Raw genomic sequence first — 18,166 nt, 5'->3', positions numbered from 1 at the left:
CTTAAATGCAAAACTGGAATTTCTCGTTTGTTAATTTATTTGATCAACCATTTCATATTTTCAGATATCTTAAATTTGGTCAGTTATTAAGGTGTAAAAAATGTGTCTTGTAGGACATCTGGGTGACTTAGTTGGTTAAATGGCTGCCTTTGGCTCAGGTCATGATCCCAGGACCCCATTGAACCCCACGTCATGCTCCCTGCCCAGAGGGGAATCTACTTCTCCCTTTTCCTCGGCACCCCCTTACCCCTACTCTTGCACTCTCTCTGTCTTTCAAATAAATAGATAAAATCTTAAAAAAGAAATGTATTTTGCTTTAAATTGTATCTAACTTGTAATTATTGAAATAGCTATATTTTATGTTAATGAATCTTTGTTTTGATTTTCACTGAACTGCCTACTCATTTCTTTTGTTCATTTTTTGTTTTCCTATTGGGTTCTTTGGCTTTTCCTTATTGACTTGCAGATATTTTTATATATTTTAGATATTAAACTTTTATTTGTTTATAGATATTGCAAATGCCTTTCCTCGGTGAGTTACTTGCCTCTTAACTTTTTCTTTTGTGCACAAAAGTTCTAAAATTTTATGTAATTAAATTTATAATTTTTTTAAGGTTGAGAATTCTTGAATCATCAGAACCATAATATCATAATGGTATTCTCCTATTTTTTTTTCTTCCAAAAGTTTAGCATCAATTTGAATATATAGTTCTTTGGTTCACCTACAGTTTTTGTTAAATGTATTTTTAAATTTACATGAAGTAAAATTAATATTTCTGAACAGTTGTGAGCTTTGACAGATCCATACACTTGTGTAACCACCACCACAATTAGGATACAGAGCAGTCCATCACCTCAAGAATCCCATTTTACTCCTGTGTACTCATTCTCTACCCATTCCTGGTGATTACTGATTTGTTCTTTATTTCTACAGATTTTCCTTTTCTAGAAAGTCATAGATATGGAATCATACAATATGTTACCTTTGAGTCTGATTTCTTTCACTTAGCATAATGTATTGAGATACAGCCATGTTGTTGCATGTGTCAATAATTTGTTCTTTTTATTGCCAAATAGTATTCCCTTGTATGGATATACCACACTTTATTTATCCATTAACTCAGTGAACGACATTGAGGTTTTTTCCAGTTTTGAGTGATTATAAATATGCTGCTATAAACATTCTTGAACAGGTTTTTGTGTGAAACATATGTTTTCATTTCTCTAGGGCAAATACCAAGGGTAAATGTTTGTTTTACTTTATAAGAATTTGTCAAAGTGTTTCCAGAGTGGCTTTTTTCATTCTCCAACATGTGAAAATTCCAGTCATTCTGCATCCTTGTCAGGGTCTTTCTCTTCCTCCCTCCCTTCTTTCCTTTCCTTTCCTTTCCTTTCCTTTCCTTTCCTTTCCTTTCCTTTCCTTTCCTTTCCTTTCCTTTCCTTTCCTTTCCTTCTTTCCTTTCCTTTCTTTTTCTTTTCTTTCTTTCTTTCTTTTAGCTATTCTAATTGGACTGTAGTAGTATCTCATTCTGGTCTTAATTTGCATTTTCTCAATGATTGATAACTTTGAGCTTTTTTTCATGGGCTTGTTTGCCATCCATATATCTTCTTTGGGGAAATGTATATTCAACTATTTGCCTATTTGGCGGGGTAGAGGTGGTGGTGTTTGTTTTCTCATTGTTAAGTTTTAAAAGTTATTTGTTTATTCTATGTATAAGTCATTTGTTAGATGTATGTTCTGTAAATATTTTCTCCCAGTAATAAACTATAGGGTTATTTTGTGTGAATTTAGCTATTCACTTTCATTATTGTTCTAACTGTGCCATTATGTAAAAAAGTTTGGGAAATGCCATTTCAACAGATCTTTCAGTGTGCATCTATAGCTGAAACTCCTGTTGTCTTTGAATGTCTGAAAAGTTTTTCATAATCTAGCTTCAAAATTTGAAGTAGACAGTTATTTTTCTTTATCACTTTAATAATATTACTTTATTATATATTACTGCTGATGAGACTTATTATGTCAGATTAATCTTCATTCTCTGGTCCATGATCTGTCTTTCCTCTTGGATGGCTTTTGAGATTATTTCTTTATCTTTGATGTATTTATATTTCACACTGATGCATTTAGGTATGGGTTTATTTTCATTTATCTTGTCAAGAACACTTTGAATTTGAGGACTAATGTTTCATCTCTGTTTTCCATTTGGAAGGATGCCCATCTATTTTAAATCTTCACATTTTGTATCTCTATCACTTTTTTAAAAAAAGCCCAGAACTCTCATTTTGGAATTCTTCTATTCTCCATGTCTCCTAACTACTCTTTCACTGTGCCATAGCTTTAATTTAATTGTGACTCTGCTCTGCATTCTGGATGAAGACTTTAACACTATGGTCCTTTTTACCTGTTCTCTTTTCATCTGTCTACCCTTGTGTCTGGGCCAAGTTTTATCCCATCTTTTTTTAGACTTTTATTTCCTCACCATTGTTATATGTTTATATTCAAAATTTCTAATTATATATTTATTTTTATATTGTGATAGAATTCTATGATATCCCTAAGCTCCTTCCCTTGAGAATAGGTGGGATCTAACTAATGAAGTATGACAAAGGTAATGGACTACGATTCCCATTATTATGTTTACTTGTATGGCAAAGTTGAAGAGATTTTGCAGATGTAGTTGAAATCTGTAGTCCATTGACGGTAGGGTAATCAAAAAGGAGTTTATCCTTGGGCAGCCCCAGTGGCTCAGCGGTTTAGCGCCACCTTCTGCCCAGGGCGTGATCCTGGAGCCCCGGGATAGAGTCCCAAGTAGGGCTCCCTGCATGGAGCCTGCTTCTCCCTCTGCCTGTGTCTCTGCCTCTCTCTCTCTCTCTGTGTCTCTCATGAATAAATAAATAAAAACAATTTTTTAAAAAAAGGAGTTTATCCCAGGTAGGCCTGCCTAAACAGTTGAGACATTTAAAAGAGGGTCTGGAGGTCAGAGATGGGAGCAGCAGAAATGCCCTTTCACATGGCCTTGAAGAATCTACAGATATGGGAATGAATTTTAACAACTTCATAAACTTCCAAGAGGCTCCCAAATCTCAGATGAGATCATAGCCCCGGATGACACCTTAAATATAACCTGGAAGACCCTGAGCAGAGGGCCAAGATAAGTTGTGCGTTGTCTTCTGGCACACAGGAACTGTGAAAAAATAAACCTGTATTGTCTTTAGCCATACAATTGTGGGAATTGTTTTTTCAGAAATAGAAAGCTAATACATATATTTATCAATTCTTATGTCATCATTTTTCTTATATTTATATATATTTATATATATATTTAGATTCCTTTCTAGAACAAAGGAACTATCCCAGCCACCAGTTTTAAGCAGTTAGCCTTGTCTCTCTCAGACAATTTTGGTACCCCTCAGGAACTGCCAGCCCCAGGTCTATTTCTGAACCAAAAATTCATCTGGCTTATAGCTTAAGCTCTGTTCATCCCTCTATCCCATTTTAGAATCCCAGGTGTATTTACCTTTTTTGGAGCCCAGCTTTTTTTTCTCTTTAATTATAAATATTTATTATTGTCATTTATTTATGAGAGGAGGAGGCATGAAGTATAAACTTATCATTCAAACATACCAAAAGGCTTATAACCATAATAGTTTATCAGATATATCACTTCTATTCCAGGGATGCAATATTCACACCAATATTTACATATTATTATGTACTCACACACCCTTTTAAGATACTTATCATGTTTTTTTTTTTGTCATTTTCAAGGTGCTATCTTTTCTTTCTACATGAAAATAATTGTAGGTACCTGGCATCTTTGTTTTTTTCTTTTTTTAAGATGTATTTATTTATTTTTTGAGAGCGAGAGAGAGAGAGAAAACCCTCAAGCAGACTCCCTGCTGAGCACAGAGCCCAACATGGGGCTCTATACTGGGACCTTGAGATCATGACCTGAGCCAAAACCAAGAGCCAGACACTAAACTTATTGGGCCACTCAGATGCCCCCCAACCTCCTGGCAACCATTTTATACAATGAATCCTCAGTAGCCAGAGTTGCCTGGATTGGTGCTTGGTATCTAGGTAACCTAGGTAAATAAGAGGTGCTTCCCTGAGAATTTGAAATTGAGAGAGAAAGAGGATGACAGAGAAAGAAAAATGTGTTGGTTTTCTTGTGGCTTACCTGTATGAGGCAAAACTTAGGCCAAGTTTGCCACCACATAAAGGAAAAAATAGTTCTTTTGCAGAAATACTGAAGATACTTAGAGGAAAACAGAGATCAGAGATGGTCAGAGGGCTTTCCAGTTCCTGATTTCTAACCTTTCCTACAGTTCAGTTTTAAGAACAACCAACATATCCTGTACAATAAATGTATTTGTTTTGGGGATATTTTATTTTCTGTTATGTACAAGTAAATATGTTCTAACTAACCATGAGGTAAAATTCTATTGTTCACTTAGCTAAGTTGGACCTATGCTTCCCAGAATCTCCTTCCTTTATGGTTGTGGATTACAGCTGGCTAAAAGTGTTACTTGCATGAGATTTGGTGATAGAAGGATAACAGCGTCCAGTTCTGTCTGAAGGTTGTGATGGTTAGTCGTGGTGACAGACTAAGTGAGGACAGCTGGTTAGTTCCAGCTTGTCCTTTAAACTGTCTTCTGCTCCAGATGCAGCTCTCTTGCCAACTGCTGACTTTACTGACCAGTAGAAACCTCAGGCCCATCACCAAATATTTATTAGAAACTTCTCTATCAGCTTCTCTTACCAAGTTCCCTTATGTGTCTGGACATGCTTGGGTTTCTAAGATTGACTGGCTTGCAACTTGTCTGATTTGTTAATTCTCCCTTTTAGGCATTAATTTTCCCACTCCTTCCACAATATGGAAGGTATGATTTTTATAATAAATCTCTTGTCCCATAGTTTATAGTCATTTTGCTTCTATGATTGAACTCTGACTGATATCCTGATGTAAATTATGTCAAAACATTGCCTCAGAAGTGTGATTTCTAACCAATTTCCTCAATACTATTTCTCCCTAAAAGACTAGTCCCCATGCCTTCTGTAATGCTTCCCTTTGGGGAGTTTTCTGCTCGAACTAAGAACTTTTCATTACAAATATTATTAAATACAGTATAACGTATTTTAAAAAAAATATATATTTTTACATAGTATCTATTGAGTACTTGATATGTTTTAGGCAAAGCTCAAGTACTGGGGATGCAATAGTAATCAAGATAAAAATATCCCATGGGGCAGCTAGGTGGCTCAGTTGGTTAAGCATCTGACTCTTTTTTTTTTTTTTTTTTTTTTTTAGTTTTTATTTATTTATGATAGTCACACAGAGAGAGAGAGAGAGAGGCAGAGACACAGGCAGAGGGAGAAGCAGGCTCCATGCACCAGGAGCCCGACGTGGGATTCGATCCCGGGTCTCCAGGATCGCGCCCTGGGCCAAAGGCAGGCACTAAACCTCTGCGCCACCCAGGGATCCCAGCATCTGACTCTTGATTTTGGCTCAGGTCTTGATCTCAGGGTCATGAGATTGAGCCCTACATCAGGCTCTATGCTGGGTGGAATGCTTAAGATTCTCTCTCTCTCTCTTTCTCTCCCTCTCTCTCCCCTTTTCCCTCTGCCCCTCCCCCCAAAAAAGATAAAAATATCTCTGATTTTTTTTTTATATATCTCTGATTTTATAGATTTTTTCATTCTAGTCAGAGGTGAGGAAATACAAAAGACAAAAATAAATGAGTAAGATAATATCAAATAGTTGTACTATGAAGGAAGATCTGAGATTGAATAATTGACTATGGCAGTTTTTTAAGACTGAGTTGTCAAAGGGAGCCTCTCTGAGAAGTCTTTAGAGGACCAAATAATATGGAAGACTAGCTATATGGAGATTTTAGGAGCATTCCAGACAGATGGAAACAGCACAGAACAAGGCCTAACTGGAGAAAGAGCATAGCAAATTCTAAGGAAGGAGGGCAGGAGAAAGTTAGGTAGGGGTGAAATAATGTATGGCCTTATAAAGCCACAGAAAAGAATTTGAACTTTATTCTAAGTGCAATGAAATGCCAGTGCCAGAATTAAATTTCTTGTGGTGTGTTTTCTGTTTTAAATCTCACTCTTGTAACGGGGTGGAGGATGGATGGTAGGGGGGTAAGACTGGAAGCAGAGACTACTGTATCTAGTATTTGGAAGGAACAGGACTCCAGGTGTGTAATCACATAGCACTTTTCTTATTTTCTTTCTTGTCTCTTTATTATTTATTTCAGTTAGGCAAATTCCTCCTTGACCTTCATTGAAAATTTGAGTCATTCAGTGTCTTTTAAAAGTACTTTTAGATAACAAGTTTTGGAGTCACTTTAAGTTGCTTCATAAATTGGAATGTGCATTCCTATGGAATAATAAACGCTGCAGTTTTCATTCAAAGCTCAAGCCTACTGCAGTTGGGAAGCCTACATTCTGGGCGGGGTTGTGGTTGGCTTCCTTCTCACCTCCCATTCTTTGGTTTTTGTATCCTGGAAAGGGATTTGGAGGGAAAAAGATAAGAGGATCTGAGACAGGAAAGTTCTGACTTGCCTGCCACTTTCATTCTCTCTGTGTCTAATGTTTAGAGCTTATGCCTTCCCTCCTGAGTATTTTTGTGGATTAATCCGAGAATTCACCCTTACCCTAGCTCTATGAACCATTCACTTGCAATCTCATTGATGAATGATGTTCTCTGCCTCTTCATTCAGCAACTTCTGGCGTCACTTTGGGTGGTCCTGTGGGGTTTGATACAGGTTAACCTGATAACAGCTCTCTTGGATCATGTGGACTTCATTTGATATATAAGAAACACTTAGGCATAGTGTCCTTGAAAAGCTCCAAGAGAATATTCTGACCAATTTAGCCACCTCTCCTCCACTCCTTTACTCCCTTCTCTTCCCTTCTGAATTTTCCAGGGTAGGAGTCAAACACCAATTGATCGTTTGCTCTTCACTGACACAAACCAGTCTTCTTCTCATAGTGCTAAATATACCCAGTTTTATATCTCATATCATCAAATATTCCACCTGCTACCACTCTTTTACAGTCTAACACAACACATGAGTCATTCCTCACTTGTTCTGTGAAGCATAGCAGAGTGGTTAAGAATATAATTAGGGATCTAGACAGCTTGGGATCAAATATGAGTTCAACTTATTAGCTGTGTGACTTTCAGTGAATTGCTTAAGTTGTTTGTACCCGAATTTCTTAGTTTGAAAAATAATGATAATAATAGTAACTCATAGAGTTGTGTGAGGCTAAAAGAGTCAATATTTTTATAGATGAGTATCTGGCTCATTGTAAGCTCAGTAGCTGTTATTCTCTGTAGACTTCAGTTCCTAGATCACTGTCTTTCTACCTCTCTCTCTCCAACACTGCTAAGCTTTTAATTCTTGATGTAAGAGATTTTAATGTACTTGAGTATATTATTTTAATATCTTGGCTTCTCTCTTCCTAAATAATGTCTTCTTCAGTGGAATTGTCTTCCACCTTACCTCAGGAATTTTTTCCCTTGTAGCCTACACTTGTGATTAAAACAGGTGTAACTCTTCCATAATCTTAATTTTAGTTATCTCACTCTCTGATTACAATCTCCTGTGTTCCCTCTGGTGTCTCAACTGCATTAGTCCTTCAACTCATAATCCAGAACCCATAATCAATTGCTCTTACATATTTGCACTTTCAACTTCTTCATCTTCTCAATTTACCTCTGATGTATTGCAGACCTTATGCTTTTCTTACATCTTCTAAGTTTCATAATGTTTAGACTAAATCATTTGTACATAATCTGTATCTTTCATGATCCTTTTGCTTTTTGTATACTCTTGACAATACCCAGTTTTATTTAAATCGATCTTTTTCACTACTCAGCTTCTGCATATCTCATTGATTGCACACACAAAAAAATCCTATCATGCTGTTATCACATCAAATTCATGATCACTGACTTCAAATGGGCCCTAATTGTATCCATCAAATTCTGTCACTTGCTATCCCATTCTCTAGAGGAAAATTCCGTACCTTCTCAATGTTCTCAGACTTCTTCCTTTGCTTCTATCTCAGCTGATGATTTTCAGTAAGAAGATGGAAACAATGAGAAGAATTGGGGACAAGCTCTCTTGACTACATTTACCTATCAGAATATAAATATACTCTTTCTTTCCTCTCACCCAGGACAAATATATGATTATGCAGAACTAAGCTCCCCATGTGCATTATCCCATTTTTCACTTATTGACTCAATTCTCTTTCACTCCTATATCAGGTTTTCCCAACTATTGAATTATGCTCATCTGCATAAAATATACTCTACCTCCCAGTTAATTGAAAAAAAAAATTCCTTGACTCTAAATTTACCCCCATCTAATGCTCCCTTTGTAACAAAACTCCTTGACAAATTTTTATAATTGCTGTCTCAAATTATTCTTCTCCACAACAACTAGCTATTGCCTCACCCTTAATATCATCTGCACTCATGACTTTACATTCCATCTATATGCTGGCAACTCCCCAAAGTAAATTTCCAATATGTCCATTTAGATGTTGGCCAGATCTTAAAATTATCATTTTCCCAGCCTCTGTACCCTACCACCCAGTTCCTCACCACTATTCTCCTCAGTCTTTCCCAAATGACTAACACCATCCTTCCATTTACTGAGGCCAATAACCTTGGGTCAAGAACGGCTTTTTTCTTTCTCGCATACTGTCTCTCCAATTAGTAAAACCTATCAGCTCTATCTTGTAAATATATCTCAAATTTAGGAACATCTGACCACTTCCATTGCTTTAATCCTATTCCATGCCATCATCATCCCTGATCTGGAATTTTGCAGTAGCTTCCTGTTTCTATCCTGACTGCTTCTCCCCAGATGCCTTACAGTTAGTTCTCAATGCAGTAGTGGGAGCAATCCCAGTAAACTCTATGGCATGATGACTAATTCAGGAGGAATTTAAAAACAAAATAGAACTAAAACTCTAGATATTAATAACATGATATAGAAGAGAAGTGATAGGAATTAAAGCATCCTAAGTCTCTCGTATAAGATAACAACTAATTAAATCCATGTATTGCATTTGGGGAGCAATGGAGGGGGGGTAGGATTTTTCTTTCCCATGAAGCAATGTTCGTTGAAACATTTTCTAGTATACATTTTCAATAAACCTGATGAAAGTGCTATATGCTAATTAGTCTTAAAATGGAAGGAGAATTTTTAAACTTAATTAACACTATGTTGTTTTCTGTGGCCTGTTGACAGAGACCAAGTTGTGTGGGAAACTTCCTTTAAGAATAGTACGTTTACTATATATGTTAAGTGTGGTCTTTCACATTATGAACCCATATTTTCCACTGGAAGGGCCTATTGGAAATTGGATTTTCTTTTAATGAGAAAATATTGTTAGTGAGGAAAGAAGCAAATTTAAATTTAGATTGGCTAGGCATAGAGGAAAAAAGTAGGCATTCTTTTAATGTAAGTATGTGAAGAATCCTTTTGTAAAGTTACAGTTATCTGTCTTCTTGGTCACATAGTAAGGACTTAGTGATATCCATTTTAGCTATTTGGAGATGCAGAAATCACATAAAATATATGAAAGCACGCAGAAAAATGTTTAACCATGGTACTTATTACCTAAATAGAGGAACATTTCAGTTAGTCACTGGTGGGGCTGTTGGTATCTCCTGCATACCTCACCTCACCTCACCTCACCTCACCTCACCTCACCTCATATTCTACAGCTCAACGGTCCTATTAATCCTATTCCTGTGTTGTGTATTTTCACTTTAGGAAGGAGGCAGAGAGGGGGTCAAGCTAATGTAGACACCAGCCACACTACTCAAAAGAAGAGACTCAGGTGATTTCTATCTCTTCTGAGTCTTCTTAGTTTCTCTAACCTTTCCCTCAAGCCCAGCTTTAGCAACTTAGATTCAGCCTCATATATGAAGCAATTTTAAATGCAAAGGCTAAGAGTCTTGACTTCCCTCAACTTTAATTAATATCTTTGTATTTTCAGTCAAGTTCCTTAGCATTTAATCACTTAATCATTCATGTGGGGCTTTTGTTTATACTAGCCAATGCTTGTATAGGGTTACAGTTGTTTGTTTGTTTGTTTGTTTTAACCATGTGACTATAAGGAAATAAGAATGTGTCCATAAATTATATGCTCACAGGAATCTTATCCTTCTATGGCATACCTTATTTGGAACTTCCTAATAATGGAATGCTGCCAATGCAGAATCCCCTATTAAGAAAGAAGCTTCTTTTTCCTCCCCCCCCCCCATTTTCAGTTATTAAAATGTTATAATAATAACCCCCCAAAAAAACTTCCAGTTTGGTCTTTATGCTTGATCTTGCTAATTTTTGACAGGTTGCAAATTGTTTAATTCAGACTCTTTGTTTTCTTATTAGTTGGATTGACAGAAGAGCAGCAACTGGATTCTCTTCTCTTTGCTGACATGGTCACATGGATGATAGAGGTTAATATACACTCTATGCCGTAAACTCCAGTGATAATTCACTAGTTTAAAAATTTTGCAAGCTGACCAGCTCAACATTTCTTTTGCTTACTAGTGCACTAACCACAAAGGAGTAAATTGAATAAATATATCGGCACATTTAAAAGCAAACAATATCTCAAAAATAGTTATTGGAATGTATACAGACTCTGGAAGGGTTGAGAAATTGTGCCCATGTGCTAATGTTTACTTATACCATCATATTTTTACTAACTGTGTGTAATTGCACCTTGAATCATTAAGAAAGTGCAGAGGTTGGGGAATGGCATTGATTCAGTTTTCCTTTGGCCACTTTTTAGTGAATAGGCATGCAAATATTTTGTTTTCTTGAGGAATGACAGAAAGTTCCCAATTTGCATAATCTCAATATCTTTGTTATCCACTACTGTAAAATATCTATATTTTTGCATGATTTGCTACATAGATTAAAGTGAAATCACTAGGAGAAGCACAGTATATATTGTAATAGAATGAACAAATATAGCCGTGAACACTGGGCAAAGACTCTTGGCAGCTCTTCCCTGAAAGCTGTGGAGGACCTGCTGTGCGGAGCCCTAAGGCATTCTGACAGTGAAAAAGCACACTGATAAATAATGTTTTAAAACATTTAATTAATAACTAAGGCCACGGTATGTATCCCTTCTAGCTCAGATGAGAGTTTTTGTTGTTGTTTTCTTTGCTCTGCAGGATTAGCAACTTTCCCAAGAGGTAATATACAAAAGATATTGGGAAATGCCCGTGTCTTTTTAATTTGCATTTTTGAAAAGAGATACTTCATAAGCTTTCCAGAATTAATTATAGGGAGGTAAAATGGTGACTTACCTAATAGTAATGATAATAATAATAGTAGCAATATGATATTACTGCATTGAAGACAATAGAGTATTTAAAAGCTCATACTCATGAGTTAACAGACATCTGTGGTCAAATATAACTTTGCCAATTAGTGACCTTGAAAAAGTTATGTAGCTCTCCCATGTTTCTTATAAAACAGGGATGATAATAATAGGATCTATGTACAGCGTTGTTAGGGTTAAAATGGATAATACATATAAAATACTTAGTGCCTGGTATATATTAAACACTCAGTGTATCTTAGCTATTAATTATCAGTGTTGTTGTTTTACATAATCTCCATCCTGAGGGAAAGAGTGGTAGTGTATGCTTTGCACTAGTGCAAGGAACGTTTCAGGTTCTGAGCTGTAAGATATTCTCTATGGCAGAAAAAGTGGAAAACTCTGTACATCTGATATCCATCAGAGAACTTACAGGAAATTCATGATCCCCATATCCCTTCATAGTTTCCTTAACCAATCCCTTTGGGATTGTTAAGAGTTTTTTGGGGGGTAAGCAGTGAGACAGATACTCCTTACAAATTCCACCCCAAAGTAGAAAACCAGATGTTCTTAAGTCTTGCTTATACTGCAAAGATGCTTGTGTGCCCATGAATTCCATGCTGGGGGCCATCTTTCTAGCTCTTTCAGCTGGTGATTTCTTTATACTTCTTCACTTATTCTTTTCAGGATAGGTTAGTGTGGACCTTTTCTTTTTTTGTAAGTGGGTTCTATACTCAACATGAGGCTCGAACTCATGACCCCCAGATCAAAAGTCATATGCTCACCTATTGAGCCATCTAGGTGCCCCTAATGTGGACTTTTAAATCCAGTCACTATCCTCAAGAAAGCCTTTCTGGCCACCAAATTATAAGCATGGTGTCCCTCTCATGTACTCCCAGAGGAGCTTATACTTACTTCTGTCTCAGCATCACACACTATGACGGTTGCTCTGTTTTCTTCTCTTGCCTCCCCTGCTAATCTGTAAGTCTGAAAAGATAGACAACATGGTTTGCCTAGGCCTAGCACAATGCTGGCACATAGTAGCCACTCAATAATTTTCACATGGTTGTTGCTAATGATTGAGTGAGCAGGCTAACTGTGCAAGTAGCTATATTTCGGTGATTGTGTTCTGAAGAACATATGTTTTCTTCTGGTAGAAATGTAGGCTTAAGGGATATGAAGTGAAAGGTTATATATATGGTAGTGATAGTAAAATAAATTGGATGGGGTATAGACCCTATCCACTATTGCCCCTCTTTCATTTGCACAAAGACAAAAATATTTCCATTTATTCAGGAGACACAAGGAGATATAGAAAATATGAGTCTTGTCCACACACCTTCTTTCACTTAGTTTGCTTCATCGTTCCACACTTGGAAATGAGTAAGCTATCCTTTAGCATAAGGTACTATAGTTATAAGAGGATTATAATGTTTATTGTTCATATGGTAAAATAGCTGGAAGTAAAATCTGTACATGGTTTTATATTTTACAGAGTACTTTCATATCAATTGTTTCACAATAACTAAAGTATTAATATTTATTTGTTATGGATTTTCCCTTGGGTTGTCAAATCCTTAGCCCAATGAATTTTGATAAATCACTTCACGATCCAGAGCTCTATGTAACCTTCCCTTATAACCTTGACTCTAAGGACATGACCAAAATTCTTTTGTTTCTAACCAAAGAGCAACTCAAAGCTATTTTGATATTTTGTATGCATTTGATCCCACCTATTTTCCAACAGTGGCAACAAGTTTTGTTTTGTTTTGATTTTTTTAAATTCAAGGTCCAGTCCCATATCTGAACATACCCTCACATCTTTCTATCTTACTAATTATCAGTCTTCAAATGATTTTCTTTTCCTCTTTAATCCTCTACTAATTTGGCAAGAACTGCCTGATACATCTAGGTTTTTCACCCTATTTCAATATCCTTGCATTGTGATTGGAAGGCTAATTTGTTCAAGACTTGTACAATGATGAGCTTTTCTCAAAACAGAAGCAGCAAGCTGCTTCACACCAACGTATACTTGGCCCCTCTCCTGTCAATCCATATGTAGCAGATGCAGATAGAATCTGTTGGTTGGCACAAGAAGCTCTGTGCACATGGCTCCTATTTTTAAGCCTCTGTTGGTATCCATGTGCAGAGAATGTGGCTTGTTACTGACGGACTCTGAATCACTCCAAAAGGAACTAGACTCAGAAATCCATGCAAGCAACCTTAAAATGAAGAACTTCCTAATATGTGTGTGTGTGCATGTATATGTATGTGTGTGTATTGACCAGGAAAGCATGAATAATTCAACCTTCTCATACCCAGCCACTGAGATCATAGTACTCTAAATAGAATTGCAATGATTCCATATAAATCATATCAGTCTGGAAAGGTTCAATGATTTTATTGACAGATTTTCTCTCACTCTCCACCTTTTAAAACAGTACTATTACAGATGCACAGATATATGAATTAATGGCTTTTTAATTTTAAATAATTGATGCAAAAGGCCGTAAGGGTGGCTTGCTATAATATGTCATTGTATGGACAATAAAGACCCCAAAGATAATTTCAAAAACATGTTGTGTCCTGTCATTAATGATAAAAGTGCATTAATTGATTTGTCTGTCATCAAAACTAGAGATAAGTTAGATATGAGATTTTCAAATTGATTCCTAGGAGGTGAGAAATAAAGTGACACTTGATTTTTGGGGGGCCAGTGATTATATTAATTCCTTATTATAAATTAGCTTTTTTTAAATCACAAGATAACTTTCAAAACACACAAAAATGCCTAAGAAGAATTTTTAGTGGAAAAAGAATTGTTATTCAAAAAATGTTTCATTTTTTAAAAATTTCTGTTCCCATATCTGAGTTGACACTTTGTACTTTTATCTTTATTCCATTCTTATCCATTCAAACAGTACCTGCACTTCACATTTTACACTTCCTACTGTCCTCTAATACCTGGGTTACATTAAAGAAGACCTAAGGTATTTCAGAACTAGTGAGTGTTATGATGAAATAGAAAAATATTTTGGGGATAAGAGACTCAAGAAAGGCAAGAGAGAGAGGCAAACATGATAGGAGAGGGTTTTTAAGCCCTTTCTATTCCCTTTCTATTCCCTTTCTATTCCACAAAAGATGCATCCTAGAGGGGTCCAGTACCTTAATCTCAGATATACCCTTTTGTCTCGGACTTTGATTTACAGTTTGTACCTCAGTCTGGGAAGATACTGTCCAATAACCTTGACTTCCCCATCCATCTGTCAACCACCAGTTCTTCCCTAAAACCAATGATGCCCAGATGGAATTTATCATCTGGGTTGTAAAGCAATATTTTCCAAATTATGAGAGGCTCGTAATATCAAATTAACAGATCTTGACCAGTATTTTTAATAAAATAGAATAAACTAGAAAACATCAGCTTGTATATACAAAATAAGGAAGAATATTAGTTTTGTGAAACATTTGGTTATAGTGTGCATGTACATGCATGTGTGTGTGTGTCTTTTGTGTGTTTGTGTTTACTGGGTCATGATTCAAAGATAGTTACCGCTATGGGCAGTTGTCAAACAAGTTTGAAAGACATTGGATTGACCTCTTACATTCATAAACTTGACATGGCTAGTCCTCCCATCAAGCTACTTAGGAATTGGCAAGTAACAACTGACGTAATCTCCCACCCAGAACTTTGCTATTTCCCAGGCTTCCCAGTACCAGAAGTACCCTGAGCAAGGGTGCAAAATCAATGACTATTTAAGTAGAGTTTTTTGGCATCATCTCCATTGTATCAGGGGGTGATAAAAAAAAAAAAAAGATGTTCCAGATGTTCCTATCTCAGGATGTCTGAGAGGAAGAGAGATGATGACAGCATGCTTTCTTTTCAGCCTATGGATAGCCCTCACATTAAGGGAAAAAGGATCATGCCTCCTACCAGAACCTCCTACCCAGAACCACCTGTTGAAGGTAACCTATTAATTAATCCTGTTCCCTGTGAATCTGCCCTTTCACATGCAGTTGAGGATAGTTTGGGCATAATCATATATATTTTAAATCAGGAACAATAGAATAGTGTTTGGTTAAGTGACCACAGAAAAAAAACCAAAAACCAAAAAACAAAACAAAACAAACAAACAAAAAAAAAACAGGCTCTTTGTCATTCTGGAGAAGGGGGTTTCTACAAATCCACCTCATATATTCATACCACAAAGGATGAGAGGTGTATAAAAACCCGTTAACTCTCCTGATTCAGTTTTTTTTCAGATCATCCTCAGTTCACCTTTTTCAGATTATTACTCTTTTCTGTAATCTCAGGTTGTGACTCACCTTAGCCCTGCTCTTTGGCTTCTAGTTCTTATGTCAGATCCTATCATTAAGCATCTTACTTGGACATGTTTCTCTGACCTACTCTCAGCCCTCCTTTTAGAACAGAACTTTATATTTAATGTCTGTTTCCCTGTGCTTTCTACCTTCACACTGCATCACATGGGTCAGATTACCCACTACAGCTGTTGTGGAAGGGACAAGGGAATTATATATAACTCTTTTCTGCCTCTAAATTACCATCACATATCCTAACTCTCTTAGCTTCTGCCCCTTACTACCTGTGCACTAGTGGAAGTTTTGCAAAGAAAAAGAAATCAACTATATGAAATAGGAATAAAAGAATTAATGAACTGATGACTCTGTAATCTCTGCTTTTCTCAAGTTATAATATATATTATCTTCTCTACTCCTCTCCCTCTTGTCATTTTTCTGTCAAGATCATTTCTAAGCCTGTCTGAGATCAGGTTCTTCTAGCAGTAGGTCTTGAGCCAAAGCTTGAGGGGCAAATCCTTTTATTTCTCCAGAGAAACCATTGAAGAAATGGGGGCAACAGGGTAGAAAAGGGAAGAAGCCAAGCCAGGTGTAGTTTTTTCAGCCCAATCCTGGAATATAAATTATGCTTCAGAGTCTGAGAGTATGTCCCTCACAAGGCAAAGGAGCAGGACTTTCATACTTTCACACCAGCTGGTCTGTTGGGAAATACCCTGGAAAGGGAAGAGCCTGGAAGTAGTAAATGCTGACCTCCTCCTCAGTGACTCAAGGCAGTCCCCTGAAGTAAAGGTGGTGTTGGGCTAGGGGCACGGAGAACTTGTAAAAGGGATTCTAGGGGCGCTGGGCACGGCACCGTGAGTGTGTAGTACAAAGACATATGCTTGCTCCTTTAGTCTGAAAAGTTGAAGCCCTTTTCTAGAATCACATGAGAATCTTGACCAGAGCTTCCCTTCCAACCTAAAGGAATCATGCTTTCCAACTGGTGGTGTCAGGGTTAGAACAGCATTGCTAGACTCTGATCAACTTAATCAGTGTAGGATGAAGTGACCTAAAATTATTTGATACCACTGAATGCTTATTCTGGCCTATGTACAGTTTTAAGCCTGGAATATATATTACTTCTTTTTAACACATTTAATCATCTCATCAACCCAATATAATACATATTAGTATGTGGTCGAGTCAGGCAATCTGACATTGGGGCATGTGCTTCCCTTCAAAAAGAAGCTAATGTGGGTTCTACAAAATTAGGAGGAATAAACTCATGATTCCCAGGCTCAATTTCTGCAAATAACACCTCTCCCTCACCCCCACCCCCCAAATTAAAAAAAAAAAAAAGAGTTTCAAGTTAATGGAATGAGAGCCCTAAGCTTGACCTCATTAAGCTGGATTCTTTCTAATGTGTATAATCCATGACAACACACACAGTGCTCCTGCAGTGGGGATGTCATAGTCAGAGGATGATCTCCAGTGTTTTGGGATGCTTTTCTCTTCTAAGGCAAAATCTTATATTCTGAAGAGCCAAGATATAGATCAATGAAAGTCTTGAGCCTTGACAAAGTTATGACATATTTTCAATGTGGAATTCACAATAAAAATAATACCAAGCTATAAATAAATATAATGAAGCTTAATAATTCTTGGAATTTAGCCATGATGATTACTTCTTTTCTTATTTGATATATATATCCATTTCATTCAGAAATTTCTTTTCTCTCCGTTTTTTTGGTGGTAGTGGTGGAGTGCCCCAGCTTTCTTGGTATTTCTGTTGAATAACTAACTCTCTCTTTCTTCTCTTCTCCCCACCCCACACTTTTGTATGCATGTGCAGGCACACACACACACACACACACACACACACCCATGCACCCCCACACAACAAACTTCACACCCACCCCCCACATACACCAGTTTCACCCCAAAGTTAGTCAACTTTTTCAGCATGTGGTTCATGATATTCACTAATCTCACATTGTAAGAAATACTATTTCTCCTTAGAAATAACAGAATTTAGCTCTTCAGAATAGGATTTAAAAGCACATAGGTTTTTCTTTCACCCAGCTGCCGTTCTTTACAAACAGTAGGAGGCATGCCCTTTTTCCCGTACTGTGCAGTTGTTCTTTCTGTGTATTATGCTCTTTGGTATTGCTACAATTTCTACTACAAACGGAATCTCCCCCCTGTTACTGCTGGTTTATATTGTTCTCCCCTGCAGAGTTCCTTACCTGGTTTACTTGCATCAACAGCAGTTTGTGAGTCTCAGATGCTTTGCTGTTTATATTAAACTGAGTTTGTGTCAAAGAAGCTGTGAATTCACTACCAGAAGGCTATGATTCTGTCCTGAAATTTTGTCTTAGTTACCTTGTTTGTCCTCCATTATTAGTCAGCTACTTTTCATTTAGAATTTTATTATATTATTTTATTGAGCTGTTTTCATAAGTGTCATTTTAGAACAGAATAGAATGAATTCTTTAGCAA

Source organism: Canis lupus, chromosome 6, assembly GCF_011100685.1.
Source record: "Canis lupus familiaris isolate Mischka breed German Shepherd chromosome 6, alternate assembly UU_Cfam_GSD_1.0, whole genome shotgun sequence".
In the NCBI taxonomy this organism is placed as follows: domain Eukaryota; kingdom Metazoa; phylum Chordata; class Mammalia; order Carnivora; family Canidae; genus Canis; species Canis lupus.
This window is presented reverse-complemented; position numbering follows the sequence as displayed.